This window comes from Moschus berezovskii, chromosome 4, assembly GCF_049115385.1.
Source record: "Moschus berezovskii isolate FMDL1 chromosome 4, NW_MosBer_1.0, whole genome shotgun sequence".
In the NCBI taxonomy this organism is placed as follows: domain Eukaryota; kingdom Metazoa; phylum Chordata; class Mammalia; order Artiodactyla; family Moschidae; genus Moschus; species Moschus berezovskii.
This window is the reverse complement of record NC_142463.1, coordinates 72,243,722-72,265,452: the sequence shown is the minus strand read 5'-3', so window position 1 is coordinate 72,265,452 and position 21,731 is coordinate 72,243,722. Positions and strand designations below refer to the sequence as shown.

The 21,731-nt window shown below is 45.6% G+C and overlaps 1 protein-coding gene across 1 annotated transcript in view; it reads left to right on the top strand.

Moving 5' to 3' along the window:
• Window positions 1-7,883: 7,883 nt before the first annotated feature.
• BCAR3 (BCAR3 adaptor protein, NSP family member) overlaps window positions 7,884-21,731 on the top strand; it is a 235,242-nt gene continuing 221,394 nt past the window's right edge. The window contains exon 1 of the mRNA XM_055402228.2: window positions 7,884-8,006. The gene's annotated coding sequence lies outside the window, so the exon portion shown is untranslated. The remainder of the gene's footprint in view (window positions 8,007-21,731) is intronic.

The window sequence follows — 21,731 nt, the reverse complement described above, 5'->3', positions numbered from 1 at the left end:
CATGTCTCCTGCATTGGCAGGCAGATTCTTCACCACTGAGCCACCAGGGGAGCCCCTTAAATTTTATCTTTTTGGCCACACCACACTGCATGTGGGAACCCACGCCCCCTGCAGTGGAAGGTCAGAGTTTTAACCAATGGACTGCCAGGGAAGTTCAAACTTCTGATTCTGTGATAGCAGGTAAAGGGAAACAGCGGAGGAGCTACCTTCAGAAAGGCTCTGAGGAGGATGATCATCCCATCCTTGAGGAATGATATCTGAATATAAAGCTGAAGGACCAGCAGGAGTTAGCAAGGAAGGGTTGGGTAAAAGTGTATCTCAGGGCAAGTCTCAGAGACTAGAAAAGTGGGACCTAGTGGAAGAACTGGAAATGCCAGGTGCCTGGAAATGGAGCAGGAGGTGGGAGTCGTGGGTAAAGCTAGAGCTGCAGCAAGAGACCAGCAGAGTGCACTCCCAGCTCCGACACTCCTAGCTGTGTGACTCTGGGCAAGTTAATGACCCCATGAAAGGATCAGTTTCCTCATGGAAGAGAGCAGTAGTCTCTAGGCGAGCTTCGAGGGTGAGGCTGTAGACGTCAAACACTGAGCAAAGTGCCTGCCTCACTCACTGTTCACTGTGTGTTGTGCTCTTGTGCTACTCAGGCCTGCACTAGTTGGGAAGTGCCCAGAGCATGGGGCGTGTTCAACAGACATGAAGGCACTGCAGGCTCATAGAGGCAGCAGTTCTGTCTCCAACCACCCAACTCTTTACCACCAAGAAGAGTTGCTAGATGTTCCTCTTGCTAGAGGTTCTGTCCTTTCCCAGGCCCCCACTTGAAGCAGTTAATAGTGTAACCCTCCAGAAATGTAAGTGCCTTTACCTGCATATGGCATCTAGTCCCATCACTTCATGGCAAATAGGTGGAGAAACAGTGGAAACAGTGACAGACTTTATTTTTTTGTACTCCAAAATCACTGCAGATGGTGACTGCAGCCATGAAATTAAAAGACGCTTGCTCCTTGGAAGAAAAGCTATGAACAACCTAGACAGCATATTAAAAAGCTTTGCCAACAAAGGTCCGTCTAGTCGAAGCTATGATTTTTCCAGTAGTCATGTATGGATGTGAGAGTTGGACCATAAAGAAAGCCGAGCACCGAAGAATTGATGCTTTTGAACTGTGGTGCTGGAGAAGACTTTTGAGAGTCCCTTGGACTGCAAGGAGATCCAACCAGTCCATTCTAATGGAGATCAGTCCTGGGTGTTCATTGGAAAGATTGATGCTAAAGCTGAAACTCCAATACTTTGGTCACCTGATGCGAAGTACTGACTCATTGGAAAAGACCCTGATGCTGGGAAAAAGGAGGAGGAGGATGCTGGAAGGCAAGAGGAGAAGGGAACAACAGAGGATGAGATGGTTGGATGGCATCACCGACTCAATGGACATGAGTTTGAGTGAACTCCGGGAGTTGGTGATAGACAGGGAGGCCTAGTGTGCTGCAGTCCATGGGATCGCAAAGAGTTGGGCACAACTGAGCGACTGAACTGAACTGATGGGCTTTGCTGGTGGCTCAGACAGTAAAGATTCTGCCTGCAATGCAGGAGACCTTCGTTCGATCCCTGGGCCAGGAAAATCCCCTGGAGAAGGGAATAGCAACCCCCTCCAGTATTCTTGCCTGGAGAATCCCATGGACAGAGGAGCCTGGCAGGTTACAGTCCATGGAGTAACTCTCTTTGCAAAGAGTCGGACATGACTGAATGACTAACACTTTCACTTTTCACTCACATATATAACTACATTCAGATCTGTTTTTCTATAATTTATCTCCTTTCAAGCTTATACCCATGTGATCATATTATAGTGGTTCTTTTTCACCTTGCTTTTCAAAATCAATTTATCTTAATATGCCACAACAATACATTCAGACAGTTATTATTCTTTTAAACATCTGCATGGTTTTCCATTATATGGATGAGCCATAATTTAACCAGTCTTCTACCCACTGACATTTAGGTTATTCCAGGGAGAAGGCAATGGCAAGCCACTCCAGTACTCTTGCCTAGAAAATCCCATGGATGGAGGAGCCTGGTAGGCTGCAGTCCATGCGGTCGCTATGAGTCGGACATGACTGAGCGACTTCACTTTCACTTTTCACTTTCACGTATTGGAGAAGGAAATGGCAACCACTCCAGTGTTCTTGCCTGGAGAATCCCAGGGACGGGGGAGCCTGGTGGGCTGCCATCTGTGGGGTCACACAGAGTTGGACACGACTGAGGTGACTTAGCAGCAGCAGCATTTCTTTTTCTATTGCAAATAATGTTGCAATAAACCCTTGAACATACACACGCTGCATGTTTGTGAAGCGGTAAACTTACACAGGTGACCTTGCTGTACCAAAGGGTGTTTGCGTGTAAAACTTAGATAGCTGTAGGGCTCCATCCACTGTCCAGGCACTCAGAGGGAGCTGGGCTGCAGTGCTGGACACAGGATACTTTCTGAGTCGCATCCAGCCAGCCAAGATGGGAAGCCCAAAGGTAATACCCTATGTTTCTCAGCAAGACTACATTTGTCTATATTGAAAATTGTTCCCACAGCTGGGGGTGTGTGTGTATGTATACACACATCTATATACACATATGTGCGTATGTATATGTATACAAATGCTAAGTCCAAGAAGTTCCACAGACCACATTTCATTTATAGATACATTTGAGGAGCATGGATATAAGAATTGGATGAAGTATGTAGTCTCTGCATTGCTCGAAGAGTTGGAGGATGAATGTTCTTGAAACATGAGTACTGAAACAATGAAATGGAACTGGATGTATGGTAGGGTTGCCAAGGAGAGCCTGATGACACCGGGTGGGTTGCTATGACTACAGAGAAGGATACATTCTCTTATGTAAATTTCTGACCCTTCAATCAGGACAGAGGGATCTCTTATTTCCCATAACTAGACCTTATCAAGTTGTCAGCAGATTACTATACCTGAAGAAAATCAGCCAGCCAGTAGATGGAAGGTCCAAGAAATAAATTTCTGAGATCTTATTGACTTATCTCCATATAGCATATACTTTTTGTGAGTTCTTCAGGGTGTTGCCACAACTTTTCAAATTGGTAAAATATTTTTATTTCTTGGCCATGCATCTTATGGGATCTTAGTTTCCTGACAAGGGACTGTACCCATGCTCCCTGGAGTAGAAGCACAGTCCTAACCACTGGACTGCCAGGGAATTCCCAAAATAATTTTATAAAAAGCACTATTCTGTCTATATCCTGGTATAAAATGCTGTAAGATATAGAGTTAAGTGAAAAAAACAAGATGAATTAAAGCATGTGTGGTATGCTACAATTTGTCTAAAAAAACATATGCAGTACTTATTTTTTAAATGCAATAAGGTAAAAGAAAAGATATAAGATTGGAAATGAAGAAATAAAGCTTATAATGAGTAAAGCATATAATGTGATTGTGTACAAGGACATTTAGTCCTTTGCCTAAAGGAATCAAGTAAACTACTAGAACTAATAAGTAAATCTAGTCAAATCAGAAGACAAAGAGTCAACATACCAAAACATCAAATGGTCAATAGGCAAATGAAAATACAGTGAACATTATTAGTCATCAAGAAAATAAAAATTACAATAAGAAAATACCACCTATCCATCCTAATGGCTAAAATTTTAAAAGCTGAGTTGAATACCAAGTGCTAGCTAGGATGAGGCACAATATGAACACTTATGCACTTCTGGTGGAAATATGAATGATAGAACCATTTGGGAAATTTGTTGTTTCTAATAAATTTATGTAACTTCCTTGAAGCGAATAGTGTACTTGTGAACATTTAACAATTGGCTTTGGGGCTGGAGGAGAAGGAAGTCCTGATTTATAGCATTTGCCTATTTCCATGGTGTAAATATCTCCCTTGGGATAAATATTTCCCCCTTGGCTGATTTCAAGCTACCAATGGGAAGTCATTGAAAGTAGAATTGGGAAAAAATGCACATAACTGGCCCCAAGCTTTACAAGCTGGCTCCAGATCACCACTTCCTATGACCCAGCAGCTCCAGTTTCTAAGTACACACCCGAGAGAAATGAATAGTAATATCCACAAAAAGATGACTTCTATGAGAAAGTTCTTAGCAGCTTTATTCCTATCAGACACAATCTAAAAACAATCCAGAAAAGATAAAAGGATAAATAAATCATGGTGCATTCATGCAATGAAATACTGTTCAGCAGGAACAGATAATGAACTGATACAACAGCATGAATAATTCTCAGGCATGTCATGTTAACTGAACCAGGCATGAGAGTGTATTTACATAAAAGTCAAGAATGAACAAAACTAATCACTGGTGTAGGAATCAGATGGTAGCTATTTCCGGGATTTCTCAATTGACTTTTGGAGTGGGGACAAGGTAACCTTCTGGGGCGATGGAAATATTTTTTATCTTGATCAGCCTATGTAAGTGTGTATATTTGATAAAAATTCACCAAGATGTTCACTTATATGTAACGTCACCTCACTAAAGTCCTTTTTGGCAGCAATTTTGCTTCATTTTAAAAAACATAGACGTCACAAATTTTTAAACAGTTATCTATAGAAGGTTGGAGGAAACTAGGAAATGACGGTTAGAAGCTAGATTCGGAATATACCTTGTCTTCTAGGTTTGATTTTGGACTCATGGGAATAATTTACATAAGATATAGACTAAATTAAATCAAAATTGAAAAAGGCAATTCCTTAAAATAAAAATAAAGTGTTTTTAACTGTATATTGAGTTGGTGGCCAACCAAGAGGAATTATTTCAAGAGATTTTTAAATTTTTAATTATTATTATTTTTTGGCTGCTGTGAGTCTTCATTGCTGCATGCAGGTTTTCTCGAGTTGTGGTAAAAGGACTTCTCATTGTGGTGGCTTCTCTTGTCATGGAGCATAGGCTCTAGAATGTGAGGGCTTCAGGAGCTGTGTAGTTGTGGCGCATGGGCTTATTTGCTCTAAGGGATGTAAGATCTTCCTGGAGCAGGGATTGAACCCATGTCCCCTGCATTGACAGGTGAATTCTTTACCACTAAACCACTACGGAAGCCCCTCAAGAGATTTTTAACAGAGTAAAATGTTAGTAATAACATTGGTATTATTATTCTGAAATTATTAGCTACATATAAAGTAAGTAAATAAGTAATTATGTTAATAGAAACCAAGAATTTTACCAGAAGACACAGAGATGCAAACACAGAATTTAATAATGTAGTAAACATTTCATGGATGGAGGAGCTTGGTAGGCTGCAGTCCGTGGGGTCACTAAGGGTCGGACACAACTGAGCGACTTCACTTTCACTTTTCACTTTCACACATTGGAGAAGGAAATGGCAACCCACTCCAGTGTTCTTGCCTGGAGAATCCCAGGGAAGGGAGAGCCTGGTGGGCTGCCGTCTATGGGGTCGCACAGAGTCGGACACAGCTGAATTGACTTAGCAGCAGCAGCAGCAGCAAACATTTTATAGTCTTAAATTTGAGCAGAAAATATTAGTATGAACTATTGATACATTTTCTTATTTTGAAAGTCTGTTTCCTAGTTCTGTCCACTGAAAAGGCCTAGAAAAAAGGACACATGGAATGTGTGCCCTTAGTGCCAGTTTAGTCCCTTAATACTATTTCCCACTAAAGGGAAGTAGGACTTCTTGAGGAGATGGATGGTTCTGGTCTGAGGCAGGCAATGTATGTGATCAACCTGGAACATCACAACATACCTGAAATTCCTGGAGTCATGCCAAAAGGACTCAGAGCCAACCTGTCAAGGCTCTAACTAACCACATATGGGACAATTTAAACATGAAAACTGAAAATAATTAAAACATGTGAATCATGTTCAAAATTCCTAATATTCATAATGACGCTAAAAAACTACCAACCCCAAACCACCATTGGATGATACTGGGAAACCAACTTACCGTTCTGAATATAGGCAAGTAAACCTGTTACCTACTTTTGCCATATGAACTGAATATCAAATAGTAGTCAAGGAGATGTTTCTTTTTATAGAAGTATTCCAGCCAATAATTAAGGAATATCACCATTTGACAAGTCCTAAAGGTCCGTCTGGTCAAGGCTATGGTTTTTCCCGTGGTCATGTATGGATGTGAGAGTTGGACTGTGAAGAAAGCTGATCACCGAAGAATCGATGCTTTTGAACTGTGGTGCTGGAGAAGACTCTTGAGAGTCCCTTGGACTGCAAGGATATCCAACCAGTCCATTCTAAAGGAGATCAGTCCTGGGTGTTCATTGGAAGGACTAATGCTAAAGCTGAAACTGCAATACTTTGGCCACCTCATGCGACGAGTTGACTCACTGGAAAAGAGTCTGATGCTAGGAAGGATTGGGGGTGGGAGGAGATGGGGACCACAGAGAATGAGATGGCTGGATGGCATCACCGACTCGATGGACATGAATTTGAGTGAACTCTGGGAGTTGGTGATGGACAGGGAGGCCTGGCGTGCTGTGATTCATGGGGTCGCAAAGAGTCGGACACGACTGAGTGACTGAACTGAACTGAAGGAGTATTTTTGTAAAGAATTTAGACTATTATAGGATGAAGTTAAGTTATACATCTTTTATACATTTTTGCAGAATGTGTATGTTCAGGCTTTCAACTATTTTTACTCATCTTTTAGTTCAATGAATATCCAAAAAACTTCTGCCTCACATCTTCCTAAAACTTGAAATTATTGTATATATTGGGAATCTGATTTCAAATTCAGATGAATTTATATCTCATTAACATTTTTCATTTTTTACTTAGACTCTGGCTTAAATGCTACCTCCCCTGCTCTGTCAATTTCCCTGATTTCTCCCTAACTGGAAGTAATCTCTCTCTCCTCATAAAGTGACCTTATGTACTGATTTGTTCCTCTTTCATCTCTTTCCACTTGCTAGCATTATTTTACTGCTATTTATATATCTATTGGCCTCCCAGGTGGTTCAGTGGTAAAGAATCTGCCTGCCAAGCAGGAGACTCGGGTTCGATTCCTGGGTCGGGAAGATCCCCTGGAGAAGGAAATGGCAACCCACTCCAGTATTCTTGCCTGGAAAATTCCACAGACAGAGGAGGCTGGTGGGCTACAGTCCATGGGGTTGCAAAGAGTCGGCTGAGTGACTGAGCCACCACCTCCTTTCCCCAAACTCACTGGGATTTGCTGTTCAGTATACTTTTCTAGGATACTGAGTTTCTCTTTTCAAAAGCATCCATTGCAGCTTGATTGATGATGGAGAAGTTTTGTTTTTTGGAAGCTCCTGTGTAGCTGACAAAAGTACCTTTTGGCAAGGAAGGAATTTTAAAAAATTCTTTTATTGTAAAAGTACTAAGTGCATACACAAAGTAAAAAAGAAAATCTAAAATGAGCCAAAAGTCAGATCACTCCTCCTGCTCCAGTTCTACTCCCAGGGTCTCCACCATTCCAAGTTTCTTGTGAATCGCTCTACGCATTTTTTCTAAGCATATACAAAAATAAATGCTATTGGACCTTACTGCAAGTACTGTCTGCTGGGTTTTGTTTTTTTTTTTTCACCTTGCAGTATACATTAGAGACCTTAGCAGCAAATACAGAATCTCTCTTTTGTTTTTATTGCACTACATGAAAATCTCATCATTTATTTCAGTCCCCAGTTGGCAGCATTTTTTCCCAGTTATTTCCTCTTCCAGATAATGTTGCAATGCACCATCTTGTACACACAGAGAAAAGGAATTTTGTTGAAAATCTGCATTTCTGAAGGAAACCCCTCCTTCATTCTTTTAGCTGGGGGCAGGAAGCACCCTGTGGTATGAAGCAATCTCTCGGCAAACCTTCCAGACCTGACCGTATCACCTTGTGATTTCCCAGCAGCTGGGTGTTCAGGAGTGTGCCTGGTTCCCTAGAAGGGAAGACGCCAGCACGCCCAGCTCTGTGGTTGAAAGCGGATGCCCCCTGAGTCCCCTCATGTTTGAACCCCAGCCCAGGAGAGGTGAAGCCTCGGCATCGTGTCATTAGGTAAGTGCGCTGGCTTTGGAGGCATATTAGACTCACTTGGACGCAGCAGTGGTTCAGTTGGTGGTGTGTTTAAAGTTAAGGCACTAAATGCTAATGTAGACAATGTCTCTGAAACCAAGAGCAGTCAGTGCTAAATGTCCTCGCTGAAAACGGCATTTTGTGGGGTGAGCAGAGTAAGCTTTTATTTTAGTTCATTCTTTTTAAAAAAAGAACAACTGTGGCTTGTGTTTAATCCTCTGGAAGTCCTCTGTGTCAGCAAGCCTTTTCTTTTCATGTGGGCATCACTTGCCAGAAATCGGAATTTCCTGGCAGAAAAGAGAGGCAATTTGAGTAACCCGGACACAGACAAATACACTTCACGTCAACAAAGCTTTTCAGGTGTCACTGAAGATGTGTGAGAAACCAGAGAGAACGCTATAGAAAATGCTCTTTTAACAAAGCCTTCTCCAGTTGATGGCTTTAATGGAGCTCTTGCTTCTCATCTCAAACTGGATAAGTTCAGGCCGAGGCTTTACTGAAGAGGGTTTTGTTGACCACAGAGAAAGGGTTGGGGATATGGTCAACATCTCAGTCCAGACTGTGGGGCTTCCTTTCTAGCTTGGACAATAAGATCAGGGCTCAGAGCAAAATGCTATGACTTGATTTGTTTCTCCTCTTTAAAGAAAATACTTACGGTGTCTGTCACGTGAAAAGAAGATAAAAGATTTGTTTACAATCTCTCCCTGAAGAGTGGAATTGAACAATTCCAATTTTGGAATTGTTCCTCATTGCTCTTAACTACCTTGGTGAAATCTGGCTGATCTACAGTTATTCAAAGATAAGCATATGTTTGTTGGGAAGGGATCAGTAAAGTGCTTGCTCATCTGACAAGTCTGAAGTTTCCATAATGGCATTTGGCTTCACAACAGGGGAAACTGGGAAAGCATTGCTCTAGTGGAACTTGAGGTGTGGATTCAAGTGAGGGATGAGATTGTGGGGAAAGGGTTGAGTCTGGGGAAAGGGTGGAGGGCCTTTGAGTTCTCAGAGGAGATGCAGGATGAGCTGGTTAGAAGTAGAGGTCAGTTCTGCTTTTAAAAAGCAGCAGCAAAGCATTAACATCCAGGCAAAGTTAACAGAGAGGAAGAGAGCTAATGATGGTGTGCTGCTGGGTAGGAGGAATGGACCAACCTAGGATGTGCTGGTCTCAGAATAACCTGGGCACAGGGCTCTGCACATAGTCTGTGCAGGTTCCCAGGACTGAACATCAGAGACTTAATACACAGGACCCAGGAAAACCAGTCTCCAGGTCTCATGGGCTCCAGTAAGAAATCTGTCAGAGACCAAGGGGTTAGGTCCTAATTGAGACGGACCCTGATTCTCTAGGAATTCATCCAGGGAAGCTTTCTGTATGCTGGCTCCCTCCCCTTCTCCCCCACAGAGGGTGTCCCATTGCCCATCACCTGTCCAGTCTCCCTGAACAGCTTTTACAATCTGAACTAGTTTAGTTCCATAGAGAAGCGTTTGTTAAGCATTCATTAGCTTGTAAGATTTTTTTCACTCTGTGAAATTCTTTCAAGCTTTTTGACATTGTCAAGTGTGTGGATGATTGGGTTTGAACAACTGTGACTTTCAGCTGTCTGAAGACCTGTAATGCCATCCCTGTAGAATGTAGATTCTCACTCAGGGATTATTTTAGTCAACAAGAGGAAATACTGGAAAGGGGTATAGGGTCTCCCCTTCCCGCCTTTGGGGCCTGAAAGTTAAGACCTGTTCTTTCATGTAAGTGACTGCTAGTCAATCTGGATTCTAGTTTCTCTAAACAGATCAATTTCCTAGAGAGGTGGAATAACAGGGTGCCTGGTTTGGGAGTCAGGAAACTGGGGTCCAGCATTGCTTCCACCACTAATTACCCCACGTGCCCTTTGGCAAGTCCTTTAGTATTTCCCCTTAAATAAAGATGAAGGGGTTGAATTAAGATGCACAAAGATTTCAATAATCCTAAAGGAGGGGCTGAACTGATGAGATTAAATTTTTGAAAGTTGGCTGCAAAGATAGATGCTGGGAAAAAGCTAACATTGCTGTTCTTTTTGAAAAGGTTTAGTACCCCTGAACATGAAACAGGAGTGAGTTGTGGCTACCAATATAGTTCACATTTGCAGGCAGCCTCCGTAAAAACTCAGCTTCCAGAATAAGGTCAGAGGTCAGAGTTCTGCTGTGCTCTGTTCTGACCTGGCAATGACACCACCTGCCTGCAGTTTCACATCTACCTCCAATACACTCTCCAACTTAGAAATCAGAGGGATTGTTCTTAAAAACTAAATTCGATTGTGTTACCCTCCTGCTTACAAACCTTCAGGAGCTCCCTATTGCCCTCAGGATAGTCTCATACCATGGCCTTCATGATTTGACCCCTGTTGATCTCAAGCCTATCTCTTATCCCCCACTGACCCACAATCCTCAGCCCTCAACCCTGAGTCTTGTGGCTCCAAACCACAAGCAGTTCCCAGAACTGGTCTCTTCTCTCTTTCCACCCCCCTAGAGTGCAGTTTCTAACACACACACACACACACCTACCTCTCCGCCTGTCAGCTTCCCCAGCCTCTGGGCTTTCAAAGGCCGCTGGGTTTGCCCCTGCCATAGCACTTCCCACACTATATTGCAACTCCTTAAGAGTACTCCACCCTCCTATCCCAAGACTGTGAGCTCCTCAAGACAGAGACTACGATTTTTCTATGTATTCTCAGCATCTGCTGAGTGCCTTACGGAAGGCACTCAGGAAATATTCAGAGAATCAACGGAAGTTGGGGGAACAATTGACAAACCAAGTGTACTCAGAGAAGAGTAATAAGGATGGTGAGGGTGTTATAAATGAGGTTGGATGTCAGCTGAAGAAGCTGGAATGGTTTAGAATGGAAAAGAGAGCATCAGAGCTCACCTTCGTGCTAGGACTGCCTTGGGCAGTGGGATTTGCTTTACTCAAGCCTCTCCAGGGGGCAGGGTTAGATTCTGGTGGGAGCAAGGCGGATATGGCATAATGTAAGCGGCGGCAGCGGAGACTGCTATGACGTGCTATGTTTGGGTACATTTGGTGGAGGAAGGATGCTCTGCAGACAAGAGATGGCTTCTTGGTGACTTAAAGAGCCTCCTGGCTCTGAAGGGCCCCAACACTGTCTCAGGAGTGTAGCTAGAAGGATACTTGTGTTGGGTGAAGCATTCACCCTAATAATAGTGAACATAGGCTCTAAGATCTGCAAGCACTGAAAGTTCTAAAAGTCAGCAGTTCTCTCATCTAGGCCAGAAGACCACACACTTTACAAAACTGAACAGACATTCTAATTCCTGACTTCTCTTCCTTAACAGCTTTGGTGTATTTTAACTTATTCCAAATCCACCCATGATGCCAGGTCCACTTAGTTGTTCCACTGGGGAAGGAAATAGCTGCACAGAGAAGTTATATAACCTGCCCCAGTTTTTGCAGGATACTAAGAGACAGAATCTTAATAGGAAACAGAACTCCCAAGTCCAAAGCATTACAGCAGATGGCTTTTCCAGGTCCCTGATGACTTAACAGGCCAAGCTGGCCTATGAAGTTTGATGTTTCTTACCATTTTGCCTTCATCCTGCATCTGAAGTTTAAGAACACAATCATGGCAGAGTGGCGATAGAGAGGGGCTCAAGAACCAGATTGGCTTTGTGACCTCAGACAGATCACTTCCTCTTTCTGTGATACCTTATAGAGTTGTAAGGATAAAATGAGGATACAGAACATGGATATATTAAGTATGTAATAAGCATTCAGTTCAGTTCAGTCACTCAGTCGTGTCCGACTCTTTGTGACCGCATGAATCGCAGCACACCAGGCCTCCCTGTCCATCACCAACTCCTGGAGTTCATTCAAACTCATGTCCATTGAGTTGGTGATGCCATCCACCATCTCATCCTCTGTCGTCCCCTTCTCCTCCTGCCCCCAATCCCTCCCAGCATCAGGGTCTTTTCCAATGAGTCAGCTCTTCACATGAGGTGGCCAAAGTATTGAGTCAGCCTCAGCATTAGCTCTTCCAATGAACACCCAGGACTGGCCTCCTTTAGGATGGACTGGTTGGATCTCCTTGCAGTCCAAGGGACTCTCAAGAGTCTTCTCCAGCACCACACTTCAAAAGCATCAATTCTTCAGTGCTCAGCTTTCCTCACAGTCCAACTCTCACATCCATACCTGACCACTGGAAAAACCATAGCCTTGACTAGATGGACCTTTGTTGGCAAAGTAATGTCTCTGCTTTTTAATATGCTATCTAGTTTGGTCATAACTTCCCTTCCAAGGAGTAAGCATCTTTTGATTTCATGGCTGCAATCACCATCTGCAGTGATTTTGGAGCCCAAAAAAATAGAGTTTGCCACTGTTTCCCCATCTATTTCCCATAAAGTGATGGAACCAGATGCCATGATCTTAGTTTTCTGAATGTTGAGCTTTTAGCCAACTTTTTCACTCTCCTCTTCCACTTTCATCAAGAGGCTCTTTAGTTCCTCTTCACTTTCTGCCATAAGGGTGGTGTTATCTGCATATCTGAGATTATTGATATTTCTCCCGGCAATCTTGATTCCATCTTGTGCTTCTTCCAACCCAGCGTTTCTCTTGATGTACTCTGTGTATAAGTTAAATAAGTAAGGTGATAATATACAGCCTTGACATGCTCCTTTACCTAATGTTATTAGTACTGGATGAGGACAGGACTTGGCAATAAAGACATCTGATTTCTCATTTTGGTGCTAAAGGTACAAGGTAGTGGTCTTAAGCCATTCTCTGCACATCCTCAGAAGGTCCTCAGAGCTTCTGCTGAGAGCCTGAGTGAGGTGTAAAGGACCAGAGATGACAACCATTGGCAAAGAAGAGCCAGATTGGGGTGGGGTAGGCTGAGCACCTAGCTGGAGCTCATCTGCTGCTGTCTGTGGTCCTGAAACAATTTGTTAATTATCTAGAAAAATGAGGGTGTGGTGGCCTTTACACCCACAGCCTCCCTTCCCAACGGTCACCTGCTTATGGATAGTCCACCCACAAAATGGAGTTTGGATAAATTATCGATAACCTTTGAATTATTAGTTTCTTTTTTCCAAAGACAGGTTATTCATTTCTTCTGCTGTGTTCACAGGGATGTTGTCAGTTTACATACCATCCAAGTATAAAATACCCCCCCACCTGTTGCCTGTCTGAGGAACACAGTCAGAAAGGGGCAACATAGTGGGAACAAAAATATCTTACACTCTGAACTCCCACCCCATTGAGTTTCAGTGGACTTGAAACTCCAGCCCCACTGAAGGCACAGCCCAGCTTTCACCTGACAGAGTCCCAGGGGCCTCATACAGTTTTTAGTGACAATTCAAGTCTTCCTGAGGCTGGGATCAGAGCCACACTTTCCTTTGCAGGTGGCCTGCATCGACCATCACTGCCTCTGCCCGTGCTGATGCTGACCTCCTTCATGGTGCCCACCTGGGATGGGGTAGGCTCTCCCCCACCAAGGTCACAACTCTTGAGATGCTTCAAAGGGCTCTCTTGCTGTTTCAATTTATAATCTTCTTTTGCCAAAGTCTTGGGGTTGGTTCCGAGTAGAATCTGGGCCAAGGGACAGTTAAGACACCTCCCAGCATGTTGCTCAAAAGTCTGTCTTCTTTCTTTCTCGTTAGCCTGGATAGTGCAATCCATCACTGTTCCAGGATAAAGCCCAAGCCCCACCAGAGGCCTCTCCAGGAAAGAGATGGGGCATGCTGCCCCTGTTCTCTTTTTGGATGTCAGAGTTTAATCTGGCATCTTGTAGCTCAGCTATGTTCTTGATATCCTCATCAAATAACTCCCAGTGAACCTTGAGGTGGACAGAGCTCCTGAAGGGACGCTGCTGACTGGGCTCCCTCTGGGATGCCCAGTCCACAGATATGAAAGTACTTCAGACTTTCGGCACCAGGGGAATTTTCCAAACCTGATTAAGTGTCGTTACAAGGGAAAAAATGGAAATAATTTTTCTTTTCATAGATTCAGAAAGCAGAAAAAAAAAAAAACTCTTAACATTGATTTGGCCCATTCTGGCTGCTAGTAGGGTTAAACTCAAACAAAAAGTGGTTAAACTTAGAAAAATACCTCCCAGAGATTGAGATACTGCCATGTCTCCTTATATGATGGAGGGTCCCCCAATCAATGGCCACATAAATTCCTCTATGGTGCTACTTAAGAGCTTTACCTATTTCTCTGTCCTTGAGGGGAATCAGAAGGAAGATGGTAGCCTGCCTTGGCTGTCTCCATCACACAGTATAATTCTCTGTGCCTGAGTTCTTACCCAGCCATCACACACATGCTCACACATCCCTACACACATGCTCAGTTGCTCAGTTGTGTCCAACTCTTTGCAACGGCTTAGACTGTAGCCCACCAGACTCTGCTATCTATGGGATTCTCCAGGCAAGAATACTGGGGTGGGTTGCCATTTCCTACTCCACCAAACACACACATTCAGCTCTAAACTGTAGTCACCTGTGTCTGACTTGGCTCTGGGATGTGAAGGGGGATCCCTGGGTATGCAATACCATAAACATATTTTCCCCAAGAGATGCTTATACAGCAATTCAGACATTCTCATTGCTCTGCCTTTTAATTAGTTCAGGGAGTTGCAACCTCACAGTGTGGGTGTGCTTGCCAGCTGGGCTTTTGGGGAAGTTATCCGGTCTGCGCTCCTTCTGTCTCCTCCCTTGGTGTCAGGAAATTATAGAGCTAGATCTCTTTGCTTGTCTTGGAAGTGTGTGTGCTGATCTTACCCCCACAGAGCCCTGGACACTCCAGGGCCTGTCTGAGCAGCGCTCAAAGGCCCCTGGGGACCAGTGTGGTGACACGCAGAGCTCAGGTCTTGCAGCCTGCTGTCCTTGAGCAAGGGGAGAGGCAATAGCTTTGGGCTAAAAGGGATGGTTTTCACCCGTAATTACTTGGTCCCTTTGGGCGACATACTGCAAAATTGGTGCCCCTGGAGGCCCAGAGGAGGGATTTTATGACTCAAGGGAAAGCGGCTTGTCTCCCAGGCAGGGCCCTGTTCTGGAGGCTGCCAAATACCTTATCCCCATGAAAGGAGAGGCCCCAGAAGAGCCCTTCCAGCCTTCCTCTGAGCTGCCTCCCCACAGGGGTTCTGGGATGGCTGCGGCTGAAATTAAAACTCTGACTGATGCTGACTATCCAGGGTAAACCTTTCTCCTCTGCACAGTCACCCCTTGCTTTGTTTATGCAACCGCCCTCTGGGTGTCCAGATCTCACTTTCAGCTCTATTTTAACCTCTCCATTTACCAGCCTTTGGCACATCCTCCTCTTTCCCTGGGCAATGGGGTTTGTCCTGGCTTCTCCCCTAGATGTCTTCCAGCTCAGTCTGCGTGGCCGGTGCCTCTCCGACTTGCTGGTTTATTCCTATGGGCTGTGGAGGTTCCTACACCACACTTTTCAGCTGAAACCCACCAGGGTGCGATCGTCTTTCTTGATTTGTCTCATGCTTTGGCACAGATTCCCCTCTCTGTTTCCTCCTATCTGCACATCTCTTTTTGTGGCTGCTCCCATCCTTCCAGCCTCACTCACCTTTTGGGCAGGGGCTCCCACCTGGACACTTGGCTGCTTCAGATACCCTTCTATCTGCTGCAAATAGGGTCACTAATCGCTGCCTTGGCACTGACTCTGACGCTGCAGCCTTGCAGGCAGCCACCTGCTCACCACCTATTCCCACCTGTCGTGTTGATGGTCACACATGACCTCAGCCTGTCCCAGTCCCACAGTGTCCCTGTCCCTAGACTAAGGCAGAGCACAAATGAAGGGGCTTGGAGCTTAAATATGTACTTTTACAACCTCTAATTTCAGAAGAGCTGCCTAGTTAAGTGTTGTATTGGATGTTATATTTATTTTTTCAAAAGTGAACTCCGGGAGCTGGTGATGGACAGGGAGGCCTGGCGTGCTGTGATTCATGGGGTTGCAGAGAGTTGGACACGACTGAGCGACTGAACTGAACTGAACTTTGTATGATTTTTTTCCATTTTATTTTATCGAGGAGTAATATATTTATATGGTTCAAACCTCAAAAAGTCTAAACTCTTTTTAAATTATTTTTGGCTGTGCTGGTTCTTCATTGCTGCACACGGGCTTTCTCTAGTTGCAGCACGTGGAGACTACTCTCTAGTTGTGGTGTTCGGGCTTCTCTTGTGAAGCAGCGGCTCTAGGGTTCAGTAGCTGCAATTCTCAGCCTCCAGAGCACGGACTCAGTAGTTGTGTTACACAGGCTTAATTGCCCTGCAGCATGTGGAATCATCTCAGACCAAGGATAGAACCCGTGTCTCCTGCATTGGCAGGCAGATTCTGTACCACTGGACCACCAGGGAGATCTAAGCCTAAACTCTTACACAGCAAAAATTCTTTCTCACTGTCTTGTTTTCTTCTGCCGTTTCCATCCCATGTGGGTAGGCACTGTGTGGATTTTTCTTAACTTGATAGCTCTTGGTAATCTTGTACCAGATTCAAAATCAGTTGACTGCTTCTAAAACAATGATGTGCCAGCTAGTTAGAAAAGGAGGCACACTGTGGCACATTTGCCATTTAGGACTGAAGTCCCTGCCTTCCCCTACCCCTGTGGCTATACGTCTGTACTAAGATCTTTCTTTTTCTCATAGCCTTTGTGGTACTAGGAATCTTTATCTCGGCCATCTTTGTCTACGTGTCTTTGTTTCAATGTCTTGAAGCTCAGATCAGATTCCATTACTTAGGAGCTTAGTGAATTGCCCCCAGTTGATCAGATAAGCACTAGAGAAATTCCCTGGAAACCTCCAACAGAGACTTAGAAAGAGCCAGCACAATCCATTTATCACAGTTAGATTATGGCTGATACCCTCAAAATGGAGGAGCCCTTGCAGTCATTTAAACAACTTGAAGAGGGCTCAACGGAGGAGAGAGGGGACAGGAGGGAAGTGTGGGCAGGCAGGCATGCTCAGCCTCAGACTGGGTGTCCCCAGAAGTCAGGGCTTTCTCTAGACAGAGCTCAGTGGCCCAAGCAGCAGGAGTGACCAGCAGTCCTATAGTCATAAAGAAAATTCATCTGGGCAGATAAATCTTTGGAGAGTTCTGGCTGCCCACCTCCTGGGCACTCTCATCTCTGGGTTTCGTTGGAAAGGCATCTGGCAGCCGGGTCATCATTAGCACCATCTCTGAAACTGCCCAAGGCAGTCACCCTTCTAAACACTCACACACACTTAGTGCCACCTAATATATTTGTCCCAAATCTTCACTTTTCTGAAGTGCTTTCAATTCACTGACTCAACTGGGAGGGGTCACCAGTGCTGTTTGATGGCCCAGCCTGAAACTAGAACCTCCCCTGAGTAAACTTTCTTTATGTTTGACCTGCTGCCCTACAGATCTCTGGGAATTGCCACCGTGTTTAAAGATGTTCACTGGCAGTCACGGAGGTGCCCCTAGGTACCACAAGATTCAGAATCACAGGAATGAGGAAGTTCACTGTGGTCCCAGTGGGAAGTACTAACCTTCAGTCATAAACATGTAGAAACTGGCATTCTTATGTGGTGTATATGATTTATGCAGTGATACCACATTAAACATTTAATTAACAAGAAAATGTCACTCCCAAGCCACACCCAGTGCCCCGTGGGATATCGCACTTTGCACTGGGGACAAATGAAAGGGAAACAAGGATTGGCCTTGGGTAAACTGGTGGTGGTGGTTTAGTTACTAAGTCGTGTCCGTCTCTTTGCGACTCCATGGACTGTAGCCTGCCAGGTTCCTTTGTCCATAAGATTTCCCAGGCAAGAATACTGGATCAGGTTGCCATTTCCTTTTCCAGGGGATCTTCCCAACCCAGGGATCGAACCCAGGTCTCCTGCATTGCAGGTAGATTCTTTACCGACTGAGCTGCCAGGGAAGCCCAACTACCTGGTCTTTAATTAGGAACTGTGGAGGAAACACCTAAAGCCCTTTTCCCTAGGAATATCCTCCAGGATGTCCGTTCTAGCTCATGCCTGCCAGAAAGGTTCTCCAGCCTCTGAGCAGGGATGGCCATCCCAGGGGCTGCTTGGCTGATGGGTGAGGTCCTGCTTAGACAGGAGATCTCACACATGTGTCACAGCTGGGGAGACACCTTCCCCAGAGTTCTGTGGATGGGTCCTGGGGTCTGAGTCACAGAGGGTGGGATTATAGAGCCAAGACTGGGTCTGTGGATGAGGAGGATCAATGAGAACTGCCGAGGAGGAGTGCCTGTGGGTCATCTGAGTAGAGGGCCAGCAACATCCTTATCTGGACACCGTTATCACATTAAATAAGGAGAAGAGATGGGGCCCTGGAAATGTGGGTGGGCTGAGCAGGGGCGAGGCCAGGATGTCTCTGGACAGGGCACAGCTGGAGCAGTAGTGATGCATTACCTCTTAGGGATGAAGACGTAACTGTTGCAGATGGGGTATTCTGGGTGAAGGGCTGGGGCCGGGGTAGGTCAAGCCTGCTGTGGCAAGCAGGGGACAGGTGTCTGTCCAAAGGATGGTCATCAGCCTTTGTGGTCTAGTTGGTGTTCTCAACCCTGCCCTCAGACAGCCAGAAGTAGGTGGTGAACAAGAGGAAAGGAACGTGGAAGTTCACTGGCAATTTCCAGATCAACACCGGAGCCTTGGGTCCGTGATCAGGTGGATGGGTGGTGTGTGGTCCAAGGTATACTCTTCTTGTGGGTGGAGTCATGGTGGATGATAGAGGTGGTCAGGGCCTGCTGTGTGTCTGAGCCTGAAGCCCATTCCTTCCTCCTGACTGAGTGCATCTCTTCCTTGTACAGTGATGTCATAGTCACAGCTTGAAATCGGCCATGGTGGGAGTGCCTACACCATGGAGATCAGGAAGTGCTCCATATCAGGGTTTTCTTTTCCAGAGAGCCAATTGTTAAACATTTACCAGCACATCACTCAGGGGTGGGGAAGTAAAGTGTACCTGTTGGCACATGAAAAGGGATGCGTCTAAAGTGAGGGACCTTGACTGCTGAGGAGTTCGGACTTTATCCTGAGGGCTGATGAGAGTCACTGAGAAGCTGGATAATTCAGTACATTGCTTGAGAGGGGAGTATTTGAAGTCTGTTTGCCTAGGTTCAAAGCTCGTTCTACCACTTGCTAGCTGTGTGACCTTAGGCAGGCTACTTAACCTCTCTAAGCCTTAGTTTCTGCATCTGTGAAATGGGAGAAATAATGCCTACTTTACAGTTTATTGTGAGATTTAGACAAGTTTTGCATAAAGAACATTTAGAACAGAGCCTAGCGTGCAGCAAACATTCAATAAATGTTAGCTATTATAGATGTATTTAGATCATTCAATGACAAGATCATATTTGTCTTTGGGGATGAACACTGCAGCCAGGAGAATAGATTGAAGGGGGAAGGACGGAGGCTGGAAGAACAGGAAAGAGCAAGGGATGGTGGGAGCCTGAACTAGGCTGGAGAGAAGGGAGTACGCCTGAGGGATCTTGAGGTAGGGTGGAGAGGGCAGGGAATACGGTGCAAGAGGGAAGGAGAAGTGAAGCTAAGATCATAGCCAGCAAGCAGCCATGAGCAGTGACAGCTTTGAGGGAGAGGAGGGTCTTAAAGGGTATCTCTGTGGAGAAGAGGGAGCCGGACCTTATGAGTGGAAGAAGCCATGTAAGAGAAGAGCAGGGTTTTTCCAGGGAGTGTTGGTGTTTTCAATAAACATATGTCATGTGAGTATTTAAATGTTTGATGGATGCAGCTGGAATGAAAAAGGAAGAGAAAGCAGTAGGCTAGAAAAAATTAAAATCCCGTACGTTTCCTGCATTGCTCCCAGCTCCACATGCTGCTTTCCCAGAACCTACAGAAGTCACCCGGTGACAGGTCCAGGCATCACCCCTGACCTGGCCGGGCAGGCAGCCTTCCAGCCCAGAGCTGCTCTGGGTGGGGTGGGGGCCCTGCAATGGCCCTGACCAGTGTTGCTATGGAAATTAGCCAAGCACCAGAGGGTTAAATTCTCACTGTCTTTCATGAAGAAGAGAGAGAGACAGAGATCTTTCCTGTTTACACTGTGCTGGGCTTTCGGCGCCTTCCTGTTGTCATAATGGTTCTTTGTTAGTGGCACAGGCCCTCTAGACCACTGGGGCAGTATTTTACCCTTGCCACACTTGAAACAGTGTCTCTAGAGTCTGGCTAACCATTCACAGGCTGTCTTTGCATCAGTACACATTCTGTGAGGTTAGCTGGGGGATAGTGATAAGCTGGGGTTATATCCAGTTCTGCATAGGAGTGTAGGGGAGAGGGCTAATGGGGTGCTGGCAGTTACACTGGCTGGGGCACGCAGACCTGGAACCTTCGACAGTTTACCTGCCTCCACCAACCACTTCCCCATTCAGCCTGGAGAAGGGTTGGAGGTGGCAAAGAGCCAGACTTTTCTCACATTCTATCCCCCAACAGCTTCTCCTCAGCCACCAAACACTCTCTCTCCTCTCAGATGAGATGGAAAAATAAAGATGCGGCAGGTGGTGTTAGTGGTAAAGACCCCGCCTGCCAATGCAGGAGACATGAGAGCCCTGGGTTCGACCCCTGGGTCAGGAAGATAACCTGGAGGAGGGCATAGCAACCCACTCCAGTATCTTGCCTGGAGAATCCTATGGACAAGGAGCCTGGCAGGCCACAGTCCATAGGGTCACAAAGAGTCAGACACGACTGAAGCGACTTAGCATGCAGCAGCAATGAGCCACGAGGGTAAAAAGATAGCAGAGAACCAAGTTGGACCTGTTAAGTGACTCGGAGAACTCAAGTTGTTTGGAGGGAAAAGATACACATATGTAAGAAAGGTGAAAAAATAGGCAGACTTCGCTCCTAAGTTTGATGTGAACATCTCCCAGATATTCTCCTCCTGGGGGCCCATGACTCTGCCATGCTTTAAAAATGACATACACCAGGATGCTCAAAGCAGAGTGTTGTTTATCTGTTGCAGTAATCTTTGGGAATCCAGCAGAGTGGCATAGATTTAGACCATCCTAGAATTGACTCCCCAGAAAAGGCAATGGCACCCCACTCCAGTACTCTTGCCTGGAAAATCCCATGGATGGAGGAGCCTGGTAGACTGCAATCCATGGGGTCACTAAGAGTCGGACACGACTAAGCGACTTCACTTTCCCTTTTCCCTTTCATGCATTGGAGAAGGAAATGGCAACCCACTCCAGTGTTCTTGCCTGCAGAAGCCCAGGGATGGGGGAGCCTGGTGGGCTTCTGTCTATGGGGTCGCACAGAGTTGGACATGACTGAAGCGACTTAGCAGCAGCAGCAGAACTCCCAGTTAGGGGCTTTTCTCAGACCAATTATTTGGCCGTGTCAGGCCCACTTGGGCTTAGGGCAGGTCATTTGGACTCTCTCCCACAAGATGGCAGCCAGTTCACCTTCTGTGGGCCAGGCCTGCCCAGCTAGTCTCAGCCAATGTGTGTTCTTTTCCAGCCACTGCTGCGGCTCCTGGGAAGCCCTTCCTCTCTCCTCTGGCCCTGTCTCCTGACAGGTCAGGTCAACTCCTGGGGGTGTTGACCTGGAGCAGTGGAAACTGGAGGCCCAGCTTCCTCCTCCTCTTTCTCTGCCCCCTGGCAGGCAGTGCAGCCAGACTTCCCATCAGCACCAAGGCCCTCATTCTCCCGCTGCCAGGAGAGTTTGCCTGCTGGTGGGGAGAGCTGGGTCCTTCCCCAGAAACTGCCCTCACCCAAAGGG